This window comes from Phocoena sinus, chromosome 2 (genome assembly GCF_008692025.1).
Source record: "Phocoena sinus isolate mPhoSin1 chromosome 2, mPhoSin1.pri, whole genome shotgun sequence".
NCBI lineage: Eukaryota > Metazoa > Chordata > Mammalia > Artiodactyla > Phocoenidae > Phocoena > Phocoena sinus.
Window position 1 is genome coordinate 147,433,846 of NC_045764.1, and position 22,570 is coordinate 147,456,415.

At 38.5% G+C, this 22,570-nt stretch overlaps 1 protein-coding gene across 12 annotated transcripts in view; it reads left to right on the plus strand.

Moving 5' to 3' along the window:
* The window catches only part of SIPA1L1 (signal induced proliferation associated 1 like 1), a 373,251-nt gene that overhangs the window by 166,614 nt on the left and 184,067 nt on the right, over positions 1-22,570 (plus strand). For 11 of the 12 annotated variants that reach the window (XM_032621332.1, XM_032621344.1, XM_032621336.1 and 8 more), the window contains one exon: positions 12,787-12,848. The gene's annotated coding sequence lies outside the window, so the exon portion shown is untranslated. Of the gene's footprint in view, positions 1-4,963; positions 5,069-12,786; positions 12,849-22,570 lie in introns of those variants that run through there. The other variant, XM_032621337.1, reaches the window with a different exon arrangement.

Below are 22,570 nucleotides of genomic sequence, written 5' to 3' on the forward strand. Positions count from 1 at the left end.
ATTTTGGCTATTGTAAATAATGCTGCAGTAAACATAGGGGTGTATATATCTTTTCAGATTAGTACTTTTGTTTTCTTCAGGTAAATACCCAGAAGTGGAATTGTTGACTCATGTGATAGTTCTGTTTTGAATTTTTTGAGGACCCTCCATATTGTTTTCCATAGTGGCTGCACCAATTTACATTTCCACCAACAGTGAATGAGGGTTTCTTTTTCTCCACATTCTTGCCAACACTTGTTATTTGTTATCTTTTCAACAATAGCTATTCTGACAGGTGTGGGGTGCTATCTCATTGTAATTTCATCTTTTCATGTGTCTGTTGGCCATTTGTATGTCTTCTTTGGAAAAATATCTGTTCAGGTCTGCTGACCATTTTTAATTGGATTGTTTGTTTTTTGATATTGGGTTGTATGAATTCTCTCTATATTCTGGATATTAGCCCCTTATCGGATATATGATTTGCTAATATCTTCTCTCATTCAGTTGTTGCTGATTTCATTCACTGCAAAAGCCTTTCAGTTTGATGTAGTACATTTGTTTATTTTTGCTTTTGTTGCCCTTGCCCGAGGAGACAGATCCAAAACAAATATCGTGAAGACTGATGTCAAAGGGCTGACTGCCCATGCTTTCTTATAGGAGTTTTATGGTTTCAGGTCTTACATTCAAATCTTTAATCCATTTTGAGTTTATTTTCGTATATGGTATAATAGGGTGATCCAGACTAATTCTTTTGCATGTCCAGTTTTCTCAATATCATTTATTGAAGCAAGGCTGTCTTTTCCCCATGTGTATTCTTGCCTTTTTGTCATAGATTTATTGATCATATGTGTACGGGTTTACTTCTGGGCTCTCTCTTCTGTTCCATTGATCTATGTGTCTTATTTTATGCTAATACCTTACTGTTTTGATTACTGTAGTTTTGTATTATAGTTTGAAATCAGAGAGCATGATACCTCCAGCTTTGTTCTTCTTCTCAAGGTCACTTTGACTAATTGGGGTCTCTTATGGTTCCATACAAATTTTAGGATTATTTGTTCTGTGAAAAATGCTATTGATATTTTGATAGGGATTGCATTGAATCTGTATGTTGCTTTTGGTAGTTTAGACATTTTTTCTAATACTGATTGTGATACATTTTTTCAGTACTAGTTCTTTCATTCTATGAGAACAGTATATTGTTCTGTTTATTTGTGACATCTTTAATTTCTTTCATCAATATTTTATAGTTTTCAGAGTATAGGTCTTTCACTTCCTTGATTAAATTTATTCCAAGGTATTTTATTCTTTTTGGTGCAATTGTAAATGGGACTGTTTTCTTAATTTCTCCTTCTGTTAGTTTGTTATCAGTCTATAGAAATGCAAGAGATTTCTACATATTAATTTTGTATCCTGCAATTTGCTGAATTCATTTATTCCAATAGTTTTTGGTGGAGTTTTTAGGGTTTCCTATATATAGTATCATGCCATCTGCAAATAGTGACAGTTTTACTTCTTCCTTTCTGATTTGGTTGACTTTTATTTCTTTTTCTTATCTAATTGCTGTAGCTGTGACTTTCAATACTTTGTTGAATAAAAGGGGTGAGAGTGGGCATTCTTGTCTTGTTCCTGATTTTAGAGGAAACCTTTCAGCTTTTCACTGTTGAGTAGGATGTTAGCTGTGAGTTTGTCATATATAGCCTTTGTTATATTAAAGTGTGTTCACTCTGTACCTACTTTGTTGAGAGCTTTTATTATAAATGGGTGTTGAATTTTGTGAAAATGACTTTTTATGCATCTACTGAGATGATCATATGATTTTTATCCTTTGTTTTGTTAATGTGGTGTATCATGTTGATTGATTTGTGGATGTTGAACCATTTTTGCATCCCTGGAATAAATACCACTTGATCATGGGGTATGATCCTTTTAATGTATCGTTGAATTTGCTTTGCTAATGTTTTGTTGAACGTTTTTACATCCTGTTCATCAAGGGTATTGTGTAATTTTTTTTTTTTTTCTTTTGCAGTGTCTTTGTCTGGCTTTGGTATCAGGCTAACGCTCATCTTGTAGAATGAGTTTGGAAGCTTGCATTTCTCCTCAATTTTTGGAAAAGTTTGAGAAGGACAGGTTTTAACTCTTCTTTAGATGTTTGGTAGAATTCACGGGCTTCTATTTATTGGGAGTTTTTAAAATTACTGATTCAATCTCATTGCTAGTAAATTGGTCTCTTCAGGTTTTCTATTTCTTCCTCGTTTTTGGAAGATTGTAGTTTTAAAAATTTTATCCATTTCCTCTCGGTTTTCTAATTTGATGGTGTATAATTGTTTATAGTAGTCTCTTATGATACTTTGTATTTTTGTGGTATTAGTTGTAACATCTCCTTTTTCCTTTCTGATTTTATTTATTTGGGGCCTTTCTCTTTTTTTCTTGATGAGTCTGATTAAAGGCTTGGCAATTTTTTATATTTTCCAGGATTCAGCTCTTGCTTTCATTGATCTTTTCTGTTGTTTTTTGGTCTCTGTTTTATTTATTTCCACTCTGATCTTTATTATTTCCTTCATTTTACAAACTTTGGGCTTTGTTATTTTTTTTCTAGGTCATTTAGGTGTAAGGTTAGATTGTTTATTTGAGACATTTTTCTTGTTTCTTTAGGTAGGCCTATATCACTGTAAACTTTCCTCTTAGAACTGCTTTTGCAGTATCCCATAGATTTTGGAAGTTTAAACACAACCTTCCAACCTTTCATTTGTCTCAGGGTATTTTCTTATTTCTTCATTGCCCCATTGATTGTTTAGTAGCATGTTGTTTAGTCGCCATGTGTTTGTGTCTTTTCCTGTTTTTTTTCTTGTAGTTTATTTCTAGTTTCCCACTGTTGTGGTTGGAAAGGATGCTTGATAATGACTTCACTCTTCTTAAATTTATTGAGACTTCTTTTGTGACCTTTTTCAGATTCTTTTCCCATATAGGTTATTATAAAATGTCTTTCATATATTTTAATTTCTAGTTATGGCCTTTCTTTTCTTCTTAAATAAGTCTCTTTAACATTTCTTATAAGGCATACTAAGTGCCTTAGCTTGTGCTTATCTGAGAAACTTTTTGTCTATCCTTGAGTTCTGAATGATAACTTTGTCAGGTAGAGTATTCTTTGTTGTAAGTACTTTCCTTTCAGGACTTTGAATATATCATGCCGCTTTGTTCTGGCTTGTAAAGTTTCTGCTGAAAAATCAGCTGATAGTCTTACAGGGATTCCCTTATATATAACTAGTTGCTTTTTTCTTGCTGCCTTTAAAATTCTCTCTTTATCTTTAACTTTTGACATTTGAATTATAATGTGTCTTGGTGTTGGTCTATTTAGGTTCATCTTTTTGAGAACTCTCTTTGCTTCTCAGACTTTGATGTCCTTTGCCAGGTTAGGGAAGTTTTCAGCCATTACATCTTCAGATAAGTTTTTTGTACGTTTCTCTCTTTCTTCTGCTTCTGGGACCTATATAATATGAATGTTAATATGTTTGATGTTGTCCCAGAGAGCCTTTAAACTATCCTCATTTTTAAAATTCTTTTCTCTTCTTACTCTTCCATTTGGGTGATTTCTACTACCCTCTTTTCCAGATCATTGATTCATCATTCTGCATCATCTAATCTGCTGTTGATTTCATCTAGTGTAGTTTCATTTCAGTTACTATATTCTTCAACTCTGATTGGTTCTTTTTTATATTTTCTATCTCTTTGTTGAAGTTCTTAACTGTGTTCATACATTCTTCTCCCGAGTTCAGTGAGCATTTTTATGACCACTTCCTTGAACTCTTTATCAGATAGGTATCTCTGTTTCATTTAGTTCATTTTCTGAGGTTTATTTTGTTCTTTTGATTGGAACATATTCCTCTGTCTCCTCATTTTGCCTAACTCTTAGCATTTTTTTTTTTAATGTGTTAGGTAGATCAGCTGTGTCTCCTCATCTTGAAGGAGAGGTCTTATGTAGAGGGTTTCCTGTGGGACCCCGATGAGCAATCCCTCCTAGTCACCAGAGCCAGGTGCCCCAGAAGACTCCCTCATGTGGGGTGCACGCACCCTCCTTTTGTGGTGGTCCTCCAGTTCCTGCAGATGCGCTGTTGGGTGGGTTGGCCCCCAGGCTGGCTTGTTATAGGCTTGGCTCTGACTGCTGCAGTTGTGCTGGTGGGCAGGGCTGGCCTCCAGGGGTAGGAGCCACTTTGTTGGGGAGGGGTGGCGATTTGGACCAAGGCCACGCACCAGTGTAGAGGGACAGGATCTGCTTTGGGGGGTTCCCATCCTGACAGAGGCCGCCTGTCGGTGTGGTGGGAGAAGAGCTACTTTGGGAGGGTGCTGGCTGGAGCAGGTCCACAGGGGTAAGCTGGGGCTGGGTGAGTGGCGCTAGTAAGATACCTGGGCAGGTGTCACAAACAGCATCCACCAGTGCCAGGCCAGCTTGGTAGAGGGAGGATAAAATCATTTTTTTTTTTTAAATGGCACCCACCAGAACTTCATTCTGGGAGGAAGTTCCAACACATCCCTGCCCCTTTGGCACTTGCCATAACATCAGTCATTGAATCTCCTTTATGTATGGCCCAGATGCTTTTCAAACTGCTACCTCTGCACTGGGACTTGGAGTGAGTGAGTTTGTGCACAGGCCCTTTAAGCATCTTGGTTTCTCATAGCCTTCCAGTTCTCCTGGACATGACCCTGCTGGCTTTCAAACCCAGACATTGTGGGGGCTCATCTCACTGGTGCAGGGCCCCCCTGCTCTTTAGGGAGGACTTCCACATTAGTGATATCCCCTCTTGCTTGTGGGTTGTCACATTGGGGGTGTGGGTTCTGACTAGACTGTGTCTCTGCCCCTCCTGCCCATCTTGATGTGTTTTTTTTCTTAATTTCCTTAGTTGTAGATAAGCTATTCTGCTAGTCTTCAGGTGGTTCTCAGAGAAAGTTGTTCTGTATGTCGTTGTAGTTTTGATGTGTCCGTGGGAGGAGGTGAGCTCAGGATCTTCCTACTCTGCCATCTTGATGCCACCTTGGATCTTGATTTCTGAATACCACTCTCTAATAAAAGGAACCAGGGCTCCTTGGAGTAATGGTAAGAAAGTACAAAATGAGACGGAAACATCTAGTTTTAGAAAGTAAGGGAATGCTCCCAAAATGATGAGGTCATGTCAAAATGACCTAGAAGCCATCTTGAAGGGGTTTCCACTGGCCCAATCTGGGGCTGATTGGGCTACAAAACACATAACGGTAATAATGGATTATAAGAAACCATAATAATAATATATTATAACCCACTGAATACATGGATGAATAATATAAATGTAAGAATGAATGGATTGATTAATTGAAATCTTGATGAGGAACAGTATATGTACATAGCTTCAAAGTACCTCCTTAAGAAATACTAACTACCAAGAGGAAAACTGTAAGTAGCTCTACAGTGGAGAAGACTAGCAGATACCACCTTAATCAGTTCATCAGTGTGAACATCATCAGTAATAATACAAATGAAAATTGTGTGCCACCTGGTGGGTTGCAATGAGAAGAACACAGCGTTTTCTTCTGTAATATTCCTGCCAGTATCTTTGCTCATCATTCATTCTGCTTTTAAGTAAATTTGTGCTGAACTATGACATACATACAGAAAGGTGACAAATCATATGTGGACAGATCAATAAATTTCAAAAATTGAACTTGTCTATGTAACCAGCACTCAGATCAAGAAATTGAACAGTCTATCACTCTAAAAGCACCTGTTCTGACTTCAAATTACAATCATTGATGATTAATTTTGCCTGGTTTTGTACTTTATATAAAAGGAATCATATAGCATGTATTTTTGTATATGGCTTCCTTCTCTCAGCATTATATATTCATGTTGTTGCAGGTAGCAGATATTTTCTTCTTTTTCTAACTGCAGCGTTCCATTATATGAATTCATCAGTTATTTTTTCTTTCCGTTATGGATACACACTGGAGTTTTTTCAGTTTTGGGCTGTTATGAATTGCACTGCTGTGAACATCCTTGTTCACGTCTTTTGCCACACATGTGTCTGTTTATGTTGGCTATATACCTAGGAATTGAATTGCAGAGTTATAATGTATGCATACATTCATCTTTAGTAGATACCGCCAAACGGTTTTTCAGGTGGGCAGTTAACACTCCTACCAAAGGTATAAGGGAAGTGCTGTTTGCTCCACATCCTTGTCAACATGGCTCTTAATTTTAGGTATTCCAGTGGGTATGTAGTGGTACCACACTGGGGATTTTAACTTGTGTATCTCTGATGACTAATGAAATTGAGCATCTTTCATTTCTTTGTTAACTGTTGTCTTTTGTGAGGTCATCATTCATTCTTGCCTTTCAGGTCTTCTATCCGGTATCATTTTACTTCTGTGCAAAAGTCATTTCCTTTATAATTTAGTGTGTCAGCTGATGGTAAACTCTCGGTTTTGTTTGGCTGAAAATGTTTATTGTTCTAGAAGGAATTGTCTTTAGTTATAGAATTCCAGGTTGATTGTTATCTCTGTAAGGTCACTGAAGATAGTAGTCCTTTTCTGGGCTCCATTGTTGCTGTTGAGAAATCAAGAGTCATCTTAATTGGTGTTCATTTGTAGGTGATTCTCTTTTCTCTTTGCTGCTCTTAAGATTGCTTTTTATTTAGTGTTCTGTAGTTTTACTCTGATGTCCCTCAGTATTGCTCTTCCCCCTGCTTGTTGTTTGTTGGCCTTTCTGGATTCAAGGATTGGTGTCATTTACAGTATTGATTCTCTCCATTATCTTTCTCTAGTATTCCTCTTAGGTGAATGTTAGACCTATTCACTCTACCATCCATGTCTCTTTTTTTTTTTTTTTTTTCCCATCTGTGTCTCTCTCTTAATGTCACTTTTATGGTTGCATCTTTCTATTTGGGAAGCATTCTAGATGGTTTTTTTAAATCTGTCTTCCAGTTCCTGTTCCATTATTCATCTGTGTCCAAATGTAATTTATTCACCTAATGAATTTTTTTTTTTAATGTAGGGATCTTTTTATAAAAATATTTATTTATTTGGTTGCACCGGGTCTTAGTTGTGGCTCATGGGCTCCTTAGTTGTGGCATGTGAACTCTTAGTTGTGGCATGCATGTGGGATCTAGTTCCCTGACCAGGGATCGAACCTGGGCCCCCTGCTTTGGGAGCACAGAGTCTTGTCCACTGCATCACCAGGGAAGTCCCATTAATTTTTTCTAAACTTCTGTTATCATATTTTTAGTTCTAAAATTCTATTCAGTTCTTTTTTCAGTTCTGCTTAGTTATTTACAATATTCTATTTGTTCATTACTTGCAAGCTTCTCATTTATACATTTATGTATATATTATATATATATATACCTTAAAAAAATAAAAATTATTAGCTTTAATATTTGACACAGAGAGAAGAGGGCCTGAAGCCAGGCTTTAGATTAAGATGATTGTAACTCACAGTCTCTCATCTCTTCCTTCTTTTCTTTTATCTCTCTTTCTTTCTTTCTTTCTTTTATTTTGAAATACTTTTAGACTTAAAAAAAAAAGTTGCAAAAATAGGTCAATTTCTACATACCCTTCACCCACCTTCCCAAAATGCTAATGTCTTATATAACTATAGTAAACTTATCAAAATCAGGAAATTCACGTTCATACAGTAATGTTAATTGAGCTACAGACCTTATTCATATTTTATCACCTATCTCAATAATATTTATGTCTGGACCATGATCCAGTCTAGGATCCAACATTGCATTTAGTTGTTTTATTTCCTTTGTCTTCTTTAATCTGTGCTGTTTGTCAAATGGTGGTTTTTCTATTTCCATCATTCTTCTCTACGCTTATTAATTGAAATTCTCTTACAAGAAAGAGCTTGGCCTTCTTGCCCATTTATTTGTGTATTCAGTTACTTAATTTTTATCGATATGGACTCATGGTATTTGTTTTATCCTATAAGTTATAATGTATTAATATAATTAAAAAATTTTTTTGCTCAGATTGTCCCAGATTTGGCCCCTTCAGTTTAGTTCCAGTCCTTTTGATAAATCCATATCTTTTTTGAGCACTCCTTACTTTGTTGTACCACAAAATGTTCTAGGTTCATCTGGTACTTTCCCTTTCCTATCTTTGCAGCCAGACATTTCTCTAAGTAGTCCTGGCTCCCCTTATTGGAGGATGGTGTTTAGAAGCCAGTATTTGGGTGCTACATGTGCTCATTGCTACAGGGGTATCATTGCTCCTAGTCTTTGTCAGAGGACAGAGCTACACATACCTGCCTCTACCAATATCTATTATCTACTGAAATATATATTAAAAACCATGATATCTCTGATTCCAGTCTGATACCATACAGTTCATTCTGGTCTTTCCCATTCCTTTTTTTGTTTTTTCTCTAGTCTCAGAGTATATAGTCAAGATACTGGCTTCCAAAGCGGTTAGGTTAGTTCTTTTCTTCTGTACTCAGTTAAGTGTGGTTACTTATACCTTTGTAATGCAGTTCCCTTATTACTGAATGTGTTTCATTTTGAGTTACCTTCACATACTGTTTGATTTTGATTGTTTACCTTTTTATTTTGTTTAACAGTACTATGGTTATAAATGTCAAAACTATGCAAAAAGATATATCTGGAGACCTATCACTCCCCCTCTATTCTTTGTATTCCATTCTCATTCCCCCAGTTCCCACCTGAATGGTTCCATAATGCCTGTAGGGTAAAATTTGAACTTAGTATAATTGACAAGTCCCTCCATCATCTCAGTCTTAGCTTGTCTTTATACACCATGTTCTGGAAGCCTCAGATTTCCTCTTATTCCTCAAGCATGAGTGGCTCATTCATGCCTCCGTGCCTTTGCATATTCTCTCCCTCTGCCTGGAATAATGCTCTGTTCCTTTTCTTGTCTTGCCCATCTTTAATCATTCAAAACCCATTTCAGGGCTTCCCTGGTGGCGCAGTGGTTGAGAGTCCACCTGCCGATGCAGGGGACATGGGTTCGTGCCCCGGTCCGGGAAGATCCCACATGCTGCGGAGCGGCTGGGTCTGTGAGCCATGGCCGCTGAGCCTGCGCGTCCGGAGCCTGTGCTCCGCAACGGGAGAGGCCACAGCAGTGAGAGGCCCGTGTACAGCCAAAAAAAACCAACAAAAAAAACCCCATTTCACCTCTTACCTGCTAGGTAAAGACTTCCTTTCCTCACCCATCTCTCCCCATTTGCATTTCACTCCTGCATTTAGTAACTCTCTTCTGTTAATTCATAGCTCTAGAGCACTTGTAAATATCGTGTAACTTTTGTGACATTTGATTTAAATTATTGATGCACAGGCTTTTCATTTTCTTTATGACTGTGAGCTTCTTAAAGACAGGAGCTTTGTCCTTGGATTTCTAGCATCTAGTTCAGTTTCTTGCACCTATCAGTTATACAGTGAATACAGTATAGTGAGTGGATGTCAGTTCTTTTCACTTTTTCTTTACTCTTTCTCTCTTTATTTCACTCATGATATAAGCCCATATTAATAGAATGTGATGCCCGTGATCTTGTTATCTTTGGCATTTTTGTATTTTCTGCCTCTCCTCATGTATTTGGCCACAACCTCGGTAATTTAATGGCTTCCTGTGATCCCTGGGAAGTCACAATATCTAATTAAATTTTCAGACACAGTATAGAGGGATGAGGTGAAACCAAGGTATAGAAATGGTTTAAAATATGCAGACCTAAAAAGTCAAGACTATATTATCTGTCCGATTTGCCTTTTCATTTGAAAAGCTGAAGCTTGCTGCCCATTTAACCTGTTAGATTGGAAGAAGTTGTACTGGAAACAAAATCCTTCAACGGTCTTTCAGGAGCAGAAGTCAGCTTTTAAAATGTCATTATTATTGTCCAGAAGACAAGTTTAGTAACCTTCCACATTGTGTTTCTAAGCTGCTGACTTTACTTTGTATTCTGTATAGATTATTCAGCAGATTATGTTAAAATGTAGGGACTTATTTCCACCAGTCTCTTCACGTACCATCTGTTACTTCCCTCTCTCCCTCTGTATTGCATTCTCTTCCTGCCTGTGTGTTCTATTTAATCATAGCTCATTCTCCAAAGTCCTACCTGCTACTCAGCACAGAGGTTTAGTTGTAATGTAGACGTCACACTAAGCAAAGGGGCGGCGGTGTTGTTTCTGGACCGCGCTCAGCAAGGGCACAAAGCTGCAGCTACTGCATCGAGTGTCTGATGTCCGAGGCTAGTGAGCTTTGAGAAATCATTCACTTATCTTACTGGCCCGTGGTCTTTATTTATAAAAATTGAAAATATATCACTTTTTTATTCAAGTGTTACACATATAGAGACAAATGTGTCATAAAGGAGCACTTTGATGAATTTTCCTAATTGAGTATAACCGGAAAACCACCATTCAAACCAGGGAACCCAGTATTACTAGCCTGCCAGAATTCTTCCTTCCCCCCAGGCTTTACTGCCCCCTCTAAAAGATAACTACTATCCTGATTTACATAGTTTTACCTACTTTTGAACTTTATAAAATAAAATCATACGGTACATTCTGTCATGTGTCTGGCTTCTTTGTCTCAACATTAAGTTTGTGAGATTCATCTGTGTTGTTGAATCACTTATGGTTCATTTATGTTCATTACTGTGTAGCATGCAAACTGCCTATTTTTGTAAATAAAGTTTTATTGGAGCACAGCCACACCCATTCATTTACATATTGTCTGTGGTTACTTTTGCACTCCAGAGGCAGAGTTGAGTAGTTGTAACAGGGCACAGAGACCATTTGGCCTGCAAACCCAAAAATATTTACTGTCTGGCCCTTTGCAGAAAAAATTGATTGACCCCCTGCTGTGTAGTGTTCATTATATGAATGTTCCACAATTTATTTGTTACTGAGTCTTGACTGTTGCAGTGAATGCTTCGTTAAATATATGTGTCTTTAGGACCTATGTGTATGCATTCCTAGAAGGTATTTCCCCGGGAGTGGAATTGCTAGGCCACAGTTTATGTTCTGCTTTATTAGATATTACCGAACAGTTTTCCAGTTCACACTCCCACAGCAGCATATGAGAGTTGAATTGCTCCACATCCTAAGACCTGGTATTGTCAGATATTTGCATATGAGCCATTTGGATGAGCATGTAATTTTATCTCATTTGTGGTTTTTAATTTGTATTTCCATGGTAATGAATGACGTTGAATACCTTTTCATGTGCTTGTTGGCCATTTTTGATATCCTGTTTGGGTGACCTGTCTTTTTCTTATTTTGTCGGAGTTTGTTATATTCTAATGAGTCCTTTGCTGGATTTATATATTGCAAATATATCTTCTTTTCTAAGACTTGCACTTCTATTTTAATAGTGCTTTTGTTTTATTTTATTTTTATTTTTATGAACATGAAGGGGATCAGAATATGCCACCCCAAAATATGCCACTTCGGCATGAAAATTATTTTGGACTGAAGGAAGTCTAAAAACATCAGACACAGGAAGAGCTTTTTGCCCTCCCCCTTTCTTCCAGAAAGCTGGGCATAAATTTCCATTTGTAAATTTTCCATTTGTAAATTTCCATTTGTAAAGCAGGGCATAAATTTGGGGTGTAAGCAGGGCACCCCATCTCCCATACCAGGAAGAAGAGAATGACACTTGAGTCTGTGTAACAAATCTTACTCAACAATTCTTATCTCCCATACATTTCCTAGTCACCTTCCCACAATTTCTCATCCTTAGGAGCCTAACCCCCTTTTTTCCTTTGTTTAGTCACTTCTCCACTATTTATTGCCCTTTTGTTAAAATGGCATATGAGCCCCTGGATCTAACTGCCACTTTAGGTTTTCATTGTTCCACGGCATCTCCATGCATGTAAAAACATTAACATCAATAAAGAAACATATGCCTCTTCTCTTATTAATTTGTCTTTGTCAGTTGAATTTGCAAGTCCCCAGGAATTGAACACAAGAGGGTAGAGGAAAAGTTTTTTTCTTCTTCTGAAGACCATAACTAATGCTAACAACATGGCTGAATCTTACATACACTGAGGAAAGTGAAGTTAGACATGGTGTTTGTAGATTGATGGCCGGTAACTATCCTCAGCCTTGCCAAGGCACACCATCCCCAGGAAACACCAAGCATCCACGATTAGAGTTTTATGTTTTTAAACTCCTTCTGAATTAAGAGTGTGACTTGCCATATTGTTATTTGTCCTGAGGTCTGGATAGGGACAGACCTTTCTCTTTTGAATATTAAAAGACATTCCAGTGTCTTAGAGTCCCCAGTTCTTTGGCTGTGTTTCTTTAGCATTTCAAGGTATGCTGAATATTCAAAGATTTTATTAAAATGCAGTGTCAAATATTTGAATCACATACGTGCATTTTTTTCTGAGGACTGTTTCCTCAGGTCTCTGAGTTTAGGAATTTAGAAATTGAAGCTGATTTATCTAGCTTTAAGTTGCGTTGAACTCAGTAGGTTGGATGTGTGTTGTAGGGGTTAGATGACATGGGTTTTGAGGTCCGTTTAATAATTGCTTTTGTTTCCGTCTCATAAATAGCAGTCCAGGGCAATTTTCCTTGCTTAAAATGTATTTTCTTTGTTTGTTTGGTGGTGGTCAGATCTACAAAATATGCAGATAATTGTAACTTGAAGATAGAAGAATTTTTATACTGCAGATATTTTTCTCATTTTTAATTTAAGTTCAGCTGCTTACTTTAAAAAGACTGGTTTATTTCTTTCAGGGAAAAAAATAAGACTTGTCAAAGTTATGCAACTGTTTTTAATGAAATGTCTTCTGTACTTAACTATTTTTATTCTTTTTTTCAGGTTATACATTGTTAATGTGGATGCTATTATCTGAATTTCTGTAGCTATGCCACGAGAATACAGTAAGTACTATACCACACTTCCTGTGACCTACGTGCTTTATAAAGTGTTAATTTTCTGTCTTTAAATTTCTCATTGGAGCAGTGGAGGTGTAGGAACAAAGTTTTTAAAAATCTGCTTTTCTCGGGAGTTCCTGGCAGTCCAGTGGTTAGGACTCAGCATTTTCACTGCCGTGGACCTGGGTTCAATCCCTGGTTGGGAAACTAAGGTCCTGTAAGGAGCACGGTGCAGCCAAAAAAATCTGCTTTTCTCAAAGGAAGTAATTCATTTGGTCATCTGATTTTTGCATCTCTAGCTTTATATATGTACAAATATATCACGATTATGATTTATTTAATCTTCTGATAAACACAGAATGGCTCAGGCCGTTCCCTGTAAATGCTAGTGAGTAGACATTAGGATTGAATCCATATTATGCATCCCATCTACCCACCCCCTCCACAAGCCCCCCCATGTTATGGGGTTGAGGAGCTGACCACAGCTCCAGGGTGGGCCCTGATGAGGGGCAGTCCCATCCCTGCTGTGTCCACGCATGATTAACTCACCGGGGAGGAGGCATCAGCCAGTGTTGGGCATTCACTGGCCAGCGGCCTGGCTTCAAGAATGGTTCTCTAATCCTGCTCTAGCCAAGGAGACTCCAGAGTAGGTTTGCCAGGAGCTTCTGGCAGAAGTCTTCTCATACTTCAAACAGAGCTACCGGAAGAGCCTGCCTCTGCCTCTCTTCTTCTGGATGTTGTTTTGCGCTGGTGTGAGGTCTGGTGTGGCTCCAGGCCAAGCAGGAAGTCACACAGAGTGGAGGACAGAGGAACCAGCCTTGAAGGCAGTTTCTCCTCCAGAAGTCCAAGCATGTGAGCCAGTAACATTTCCTTTCTGTTTAAGCCAGTTTGAGTTGGGAGCCAAAACACCCTGGGTGATTCACTTCATCTCCATTTGTTTTTAGTACTCCATTAGTTTCTCCCTGGGGAATGTGGGAGCAGTTGCAAAGGGAGGCCAACTCATACTGTTAAACTAACCTGCCAGGATGTGTTGCTGTTGAGGGCACCCTCTTCTTTCTGAACAATTCACAGGCAGTGATTTCATATTCAAAGACATGAGAATGAAATACATTGCTTTCGGATTCTGTCTTTTCTTTCCCTGGAGGTTTTGCCTTTTAATCAACCCACTTGGGCTGTGAACGCTGAAAAGGGTCTTAGACTGCTGACCTGAAAACCATCCCCTTGTATAGGTATATATTTAACAGTGTGGAGCTGTCCCTTGTGTTTTCTTAGAACAGTCTATACCAGACTTCTAATTCCTTGTTTGCTTTTGTTCTTCAAAAATTACTGTGAGTACTCAATACAGAAACTGCATAAGGGATGATAATAACAGATATTTATTATGTGTCCTGCTACAACACTCTAGACAAATAGAATGTTTACCAATTGTATGGAACAGTTAAAAACCTACAGCCATCCTCCCTCATAGCAGTATCCTTTCTCCGCCTCTGAGGAACCTCTATCCTGGTTTTGATCTCTGTTCTTCTCACGCATTTGTTTGTGCTTTTACCACGTACGTGTAAGATGATTTTTGTATGCTTTTTCACTTCAGGTAAACGTAGATACTGTGTGTGTATTTGTTGTTTAAGATCACAAAGAATTTGAGAAGAAATTCAGGATCACAGAAAGAAGCTATGAATGTGTTCTCAGATACTTGTCCGAAGATCTGTCACTAGGCATCTTGGTGATCCGTAATGAAATGTGTTAGATTTTCAGTGGCTGATGAGTTTCATCAACACGCTGATCTTCTGGAGTCTGGTGCTTGGTCTGCTGCTGAGTTCACACCCGCGCCTGCCCTCCTGTGAAGGTTTGGCACGTACAGGACCTACTGTGTCATCAGTGAGCTTTTCAGAGTGTGTTGGTTACTTTTTCATATAAATAGCTCCATTCATCGTGTGGTCAATAATGCATGCTTTTGGCAAACTTGGGTAAAACTATGCATTCTTCTGCACTCTGACAGTTAGCCATCATACTGACAAAGTTGACTCACGTGCTTCCTAAATTTGTTTCCGCCTTGTGGCAGCAGTAATAGAGGAGGCATCCACTCCTATGAACAGATTATGAAGCACGGTACTTTGAATTGTAGTATCTCATTATTTCCTTTTGTGCCCCAGCCTGAGTCTTGGAGACGATTTTGTAGCATCCTTGTCTGAAACATTTCTTAGGTCATTTAACTTCTGCATTCAAAACACCCATTCTTTGCCGTTTGAGGAGTTGTATCCCCCGGTTCTTGTTTGGAATGTTGCCTCCACAGACTGAATAGTCATTTCCACTCAGAGATCATTAATCCTCTCAACTTGGGAGCGTAATTACAGATAAAATGTCAGAGAAAGATTTATGACAATCAGAAGAGGATTTCCTTTTTTTTTCAGGTGTTATTTTTCGCTTAATTTTTTTTTTAATTTTGTTTATTTTTGGCTGTGTTGGGTCTTCGTTGCTGCATGCGGGCTTTCTCTAGTTGCGGCGAGTGGGGGCTACTCTCCGTTGTGGTGCACGGGCTTCTTATTGTGGTGGCTTCTCTTGTTTGCGGAGCACGGGCTCTAGGCACGTGGGCTTCAGTAGTTGTGGCACACGGGCTTAGTTGCTCTGCGGCATGTGGGATCTTTCTGGACCAGGGCTCGGACCCGTGTCCCCTGCCTTGGCAGGTGGATTCTTAACCACTGCGCCACCAGGGAAGTCCCATCGCTTAAATGTTTAACATGTGAAAAAAACAGTAAACCCAAAAGTTTTTTTGCCCTTAATTCATATAGATTGTATCCACACTACAGACTCAATAACATCTTTTGTAGAAATCCAGTTTTAGGTTTTGGTGCTTTGTGCATGCATTTTTCTGTTGTTAAAAAAATGAATCCTTCTTTTAATTTTATTTAAATGTAACTGTCTTTAGCTTTTTCCTTCATTGTGGGCCCAGGATCATAAATTAAAATGTTGCCAATGCTAGAAGATTATAGCCATCAAATGGAAACACCCAATCAATGAGGCCCCTATGAAAAGAGCTAGTAAATCTTTTGCATTGGGAGATGACCAGACTTCAAATGGAATGCCATTTGTACAGCAGGCCAAATATAGACAAGAAATGCAAGATATTTAAGCTATAATCCTGTAATGAATTTTATTTCCATATTCTTGTTTCAAAAACTTTAGTGTTATAGTTGTTTTTTAAGGGAAAAAGACTACTGACGTTTTTCTTTGAAAGATCAATTCATTGAACTGATATTTTTATTTCTTGTGGAAGGATGTCTTCTCATTTATTTCCTATGTAAAGGGATCTGTAGACTTGGCTTGTTTTTATGCCTCAAAATGAAATGGTGCCCTTTGGGGGATGCTTCACTGGGCTGAGGGAACTTCTAGACAGTGACCCAGATCTGTAATTAGGTCTTGCTTTCCGCACCCTTGTTGACTTGAAATCACTAGCCATAGACCATTTAGTCTGGGGAAGCGATACATGAATCATCTAAATTGGTGCAAATTATCCAGAATGCTACTAAATGTTTTCCACTCTTTATTCTGATTGAAGGAACTAGAAAGGGAGACTTGTTCTTTGAGTTTGAAGATGGGTATGTACCCATTTGTGGAAGCAAATTTCTTCCCTAGATAGAGTGAAAAGCCGTGGAACATTTGACATTTGTAAGCAATTTGGGTCTTGCGGGTCTGTTTTAGAACATTCCTCCGCGCTTGCTAGCCTTTCCTTTGTGAAGGGGTAGCAGTGGTTGCCTGTCTTCAGCTCCAGTTTGGTCTCCCCCAGGGGCTGTCTTGCTGCCGAGTGTCTCAGCTTAACTCCTGCAGCATGGTTGACGCAGGAGGGAATCCTGGAAGTTTATATTGTGTGCGTTTTGCATCTTCTAACTTGAACCACTCATCAGTGTCTCTCATATTTAGGATGCAATTTGATATCCTTTTATTCTCTGACTTATTGACACCTGTCAGTTACCTGGCAATGAAGTGGGTGAAAGTCTTTTTTTGGTCTTCACTGAATCATAAGTTCGCTTTGTTCCAATTTATTTTAGTGCAAAACATTAAAATAATCATATTCATTCTAAAGTGGAGGACATTTGTAAGTCATTTGGGGATAAAGATAAAATGAAGACTTTTCTTAGATAGAAAGTAAGGCTTTTAATGAGGTTTTTTGTTTTCGTATGGGTTTTCTCTGATGGTGCATTAGGGATCTTGCCCAGCACTTAACATCTTACTGTTTCTGCTCTAAAGAGAAAAAGACAAGCAGACTTAGCCAGTCAGTAGCCAAAAGACCAGATTTTCAACTTGTAATGTGAGTTGACTTTTTCATATGTGGATAAATCTTTGTTTTCACATTGGAATATCTGTGAGTGGGCCTCTCAGAGGAATGCATCTTTTGACAGGAAGTAGAAGAAAGCCATAGCTCGCTGTGTAATTTTGTGTTTTGCAGGCGTCTGTGGGTGTATGTGCACAAGCACGTGAGTTGGGTTGTCTTTGTTGGTCTGGGTCATTGCTATTTGTTATACACTGTCATGTTCATTTTGGAAAATCAGGTGTTCAAATTATAAAATTATGGTTAGCACATCTGCTGAATTAAGTTGTAAGATTTTAGAGTGAGTTTCTAAGAAACTGATTGATAAAGTATTTCATGTCAGTGAACACCCTTGATAAAATTCCTTATTACACAGTTAGTTAAGCTCTTTTCCCTGATATAAATCTTAGAGACCTTCATATTAGCAATTTAGGCTGTGTTTAAAAAGGGTGCCTGTTTACGAAGAACTTCGATCCTGTTTGTCGTAAGGACTTGTTTAATGCCTCTCACTTAATCTCTTTTTGCAATTAGGAGCCAAGAGACCATGCTTCAGTACCAAATACAAATCACGAAAACTTATGGCCCTTAGTTTGCATATTGTGTAAATAATTGGGTCATTAGCCAACACCTAAACAGACTGGGCATGAAAAGTTTAAGTCTAGTGGGAATGTAACATCACTTTATGGCTTCTAGATTACATTGTGTGAATTATTTCTTCCATGGCAGTCAATATCTCTTGTCAGTGGGTGCAGTGACAGGCCAGGTCAAGAATTCCAAAGTTCTTAAGGAGTGTAGAAATATCTGGAGTTTTATGCTTGATGATATCTTATCCCCTCAGTAGCAGATGCCTTCTAACTTTGTGGAAATGAAATCTCAATTTTCTAAATGAATGCTAATCCCTGGCGAAAGCTTCCCACCTTCTTTGGGTTTTTTGGTTTTTTTAAAAAATTTTCTTCTCAAATCAATTAAATAGAATTAGTCTGATCTGTACCGGTAGGTGCCCCCTCTGTACTCTGGAAAACTCTGCTAAACAGTGTGTGAAGACAGACCAGCTGTCTCTACTTCTGTCTGAATATTGGGCCCCATCTTGAAAATTTGATGGTATTCCTGTTTTACTACTGCATGATGGCCTCATTTATAAAAATAATAAATTTATTTTATTTATGTATTTTTGGCTGCATTGGGTCTTCGTTGCTGTGCGTGGGCTTTCTCTAGTTGCGGCGAGTGGGGGCTACTCTTCGTTGCAGTGCGCGGGCTTCTCATTGCTGTGGCTTCTCTTGTTGCGGAGCATGGGTGCTAGGCACATGGGCTTCAGTACCTGTGGTGCACAGCCTTAGTAGTTGTGGTGCACGGGCTTAGTTGCTCCGCGGCATGTGGGATCTTCCCGGACCAGGGCTCGAACCTGTGTCCCCTGCCTTGGCAGGCGGATTCTTAACCACTGTGCCACCAGGGAAGCCCAGTGTCCTCATTTTAAAGATGGAGACATCAGTGTACATCCATTCACTCTGCAAATGCATGGAGCTTGTTGGTTATAAAGATTCAAGCCAAGGTCCAGCATTCATTGTGGCTAAAATTCTGTTCTTCTATTGTATTTTGCTAATCATTTGGAGTAATATCCATTTGGTTGTATTTGTTTGAAGTATCCAGAAAACCTCCGGAAAACACTCTGTTCCTCCCAAATTTAAAAAATAACTTTTCCAAAAACAATACATACCTATGAAAATGTGGAAAGTGCAGCCAAACATAAAATGAAGATGAAAATGAAAAGCATCTGTGATTTTACCACCCAGAAGTAGCTGTGGTTAACATGAGCTAATAATGTGTTCTCACAGAACACAGAGCGCACCATTAAAAGGGTGGTGCAGGGGGACCTACACCAATTATTAATGAAGGACTAACCTGGGTGGTGGCACCCAGAAATTCTTAAATACCTATATATGGAATGTGTTAAACATAATATCATCTGAACTTCAAGTATTTATATCAAGAGGTTGTTGACATTTCATCATAGGATAAAGAGGGAGCCTTTTTAAAGGGAAGCTGGGCTCTGGCCTATTCTGGTTAGCTTTTGTTTTTAACCATTTTAGAGAGAGATTTTTGGTGTAGGGTATATTTCTCTATGTAGACCTGTGGTTTTGTTTTGTTTGTTTTTAAGTAAGGGAGTCTTATAAAGTAAGCCGTTATATAGGAAGAAGAATACTATATCTTTAAAAGAAATGTCTCCGTTCCCCTGATAGAAAGATAGGAGAAAAAAGGCAAGTGACCGAAGGCTGCATTTGGTAATTCTCCAAGGGTAGTTGAATTCAGGGTCCCTCCTGGACTTGTTTTTGATACGGTGTATCTGTCCCCTGCCTCATTCTGTCTGATGTACCCCTCCTCTCTGCTCCCTCCCCTGTCCCGTAACTTAAACAATGCAGCATTGCAAAGCACAGGGAACTCTGCTCTGACTCACATCTCCATTATCCCACTTCATGCTTCAATTTACAGTAAGTCCGGTTATTGTCTGGTTTTCAAATCATCTCACCACAAGGAAGCAACAGACATCTCCCTGGATCTGAAACTATTTGCCCTTTGTGGTGTTTTGATTGTTTCTGAGGATTTGTTTGCTGGCCTCTTTCTCTGAGGCTCAAAATAACTTGGTATGTATGCCACAGCCCTCTTAGTTTCCAGAGGGCTTCTTTTAAGTGTCTGTCCATAACAGAAACATTCTCTATGAGCAGGGATGCACTTCAACCAGTTGGCCAGTAATCACCCCCAGAGTTTATTGTCCTGAAGCCTTTGTGGTGTAAACAGAGCAAATGATGAGAGCTTTGTCCTTTGTCCTCTCTTCCAAGGAAAGAGTGTAAAAGTTGTTTTAAATGAAGTCTGAATTTTGTGTTATCACTCAGTTTTGGCCCTGTGTCCATTTAGATTTTAGCCTGGGATTCTTTGGCAAACTGCACCCCTGGAAGAAAATGAGGGTTTCTAAAAGAATTGTTGTTTCAGCAGCTGTTAATGTTAGTAAGAACACAGCACTGTCTTTGAAGATTCTTTAGACAGCAACAGCATGCGGGATTTCACTTTTGCGACTTTATTCTCTTCCACTGAGAGACTGATTTGAATTATATTAGTCAAATAGCGTCCAGTTTTAAATTATTTTATAATTTTGTATTGTTGGAAAACACTCAGACTTTGATTCCTGGGTGTTATAGTGTGTTTTTAGTTTTAGGCATCAAATTAAGATCTTTGCATTTAAATGGTTAAAGAAAGCAAATTTTAATTTGTTTTCAAAATATTATCATTAATAAACAGTGATCCTATCTTTTCTGCCTGTTTTACTTATGGGTGGCTTCATGGAACTTTTAGACTTTGCATGATCGTGTTTAATATTCTGAACTGTGGTCTTTGTATTCACAATGCTGGGGGTGTGTATCAGTTGATTTTCTTGCATAACACTCATTAGATTTACTTCAGATTTATTTCAAGTTTATTTATTTTATTCTCAGACCCCATGCTAAAGTTATAAATAAAGAAACCTCCCTATTTTTTAATTTGCTACTTTGACTCTTAACACGTTATAACACTGTCTCTTTATCAGTGGGTTCCTGATTCTGTTAAGTTCACTACTCCTTCACAAAGATAGCTTGATAGGGTGTTGTTTGTTTGTTTGTTTCAGATAAGATTCCAATGCAATCTCTTCTACAAAAGAATTTGGATAAGTCATTTACAGTTGGTCTCCCAATCCTCATTCTCATTCCTTCAAAATGGGTTATCTTTTTACCTCTCCTTCCCCATTTCCTTCCCTTTTTTTTTGATATGAAAGACATGGGGGGCAGCTGGTAGGAAGAGGGGGGAGGAGTTTGACTTTGTTCTAAGTGGAGGATGGGAATAAAGTCAAGTTCAGGTAAAGAATGAAGGGGTCAACCTGATGTGGGAAGAAAATTAGAGAGAAAAGAGTTCAGGTGAGGGATTTGTAGTCTTAAAAAGTAACCCACCACAGAGGAATTGCTAACTCTGCCATTGCTTTTTTTTTGACCTGAAATAACACCAGGTAGCTACCCTTTTCTAAGCAAGGTCTGAGGGCATCTTTAAGCAGTAGATATTTTGTCCATGTTTTGTTTTGCTTTTCATAGTAGATGCTCAGTTAATAGAAAGCTTGATTGACTTGCTGACGTGTTAACTGCAGGGAAAAAAATAGGCTCACTCTTTTTTCAAAACAGCCATTCTAATTTCTGACCAGATGGATTCCTCCTTCATTAATTCAGTGAGGAGGCTGTGACATCAGTTGAATACCCCTTTTTTAAAAATCAAATCTTCTTCCCTAATGTTATATAGTAGGATCTCTTTTTCTCTAGGGGAGTGAGAAATGTGAGAAGTTACTTTCTCTTCATGTTTCAAAGTAAAAGGCTGTACTGTTGCCTAGTTCCCAGAGAGGTGATTTCCAACCATTCCTACACTCAGTTTTTGGGGTACATTAGTCCTCCATAAATTGGTGGGATTAAAATTATGTTCTGAAATTTTGCCATATTCTTTGAGATTTTTGGAGTCCCCTAGTGGTTGTCTGAAACCACAGTTGGGAATCACTGCGTGAGGGATAATCCTTTCACCTGTTAGGTGGGGATATCGTCCTTGGCAGGGAAGTCATCTGGCAGAATGGGATCTGGACTTGAGCGTTTCTTTTCTGCCTTCTCTTGTTGCTACTTCAGATCTCTCTGCCTTCATTACTAGGGCTCTAAATTTCATTGTCAAGTTCATTTTCTTCCAGATGTTATAAAATAGAGGCAGGGTCATGATGCTCTTTGGAGTTTGTGTCTGTTTTTGATATTTCTGGATACAAAAGGACGAAGTAGGCCCCTTCCTATACGTTTCAGTGCTTGAAGAACAATCAAAAAATAAAGAAAAAAGAAAGTCTGGTTTCTTAGTAAGTAGTTACTGTCTTTCTTTTCCAGACTCCCCTTTTTTTGGCTGTGTTTATTGCATGTAGCTCACCACTAACTGCGGTCATGGGATGTTGCTTTCAAATTGGGTATGCGAGGTAGTTTTTTAGTTACTGTTTTTCAGCACAAGAGAAGATGCAGTTATTTTGATTTTGTGAGTCTTTTCCCTCTGAGGGCAGAGGGCAACATGCTCTTTGGTGCTGGGATACTTCCTACAGTTCTGAGTGGACTTGGCCTAGTTTTCCAAATGAGATAATGAATACAAAAGTGCTCTCTAGTAAACTGTAAAGTGTCATAAATGGGAGAGGACGTTGTTGTTACGGTTATTCTCTGCTTGAGTGGCTGCTATAAATATTCTCTGTTCAGTTCTTGACCTCCATCTGAGAACCGGCTGCTTTTGACATTCCTGTTTCCAGGGAATAGCTATTTCTTGATTAGGCCGGCTTTTACCTACTCGGACCTTTTGCAGAAGAAAAAGCTTCACACGTTGAACAAATGTAGTTTAT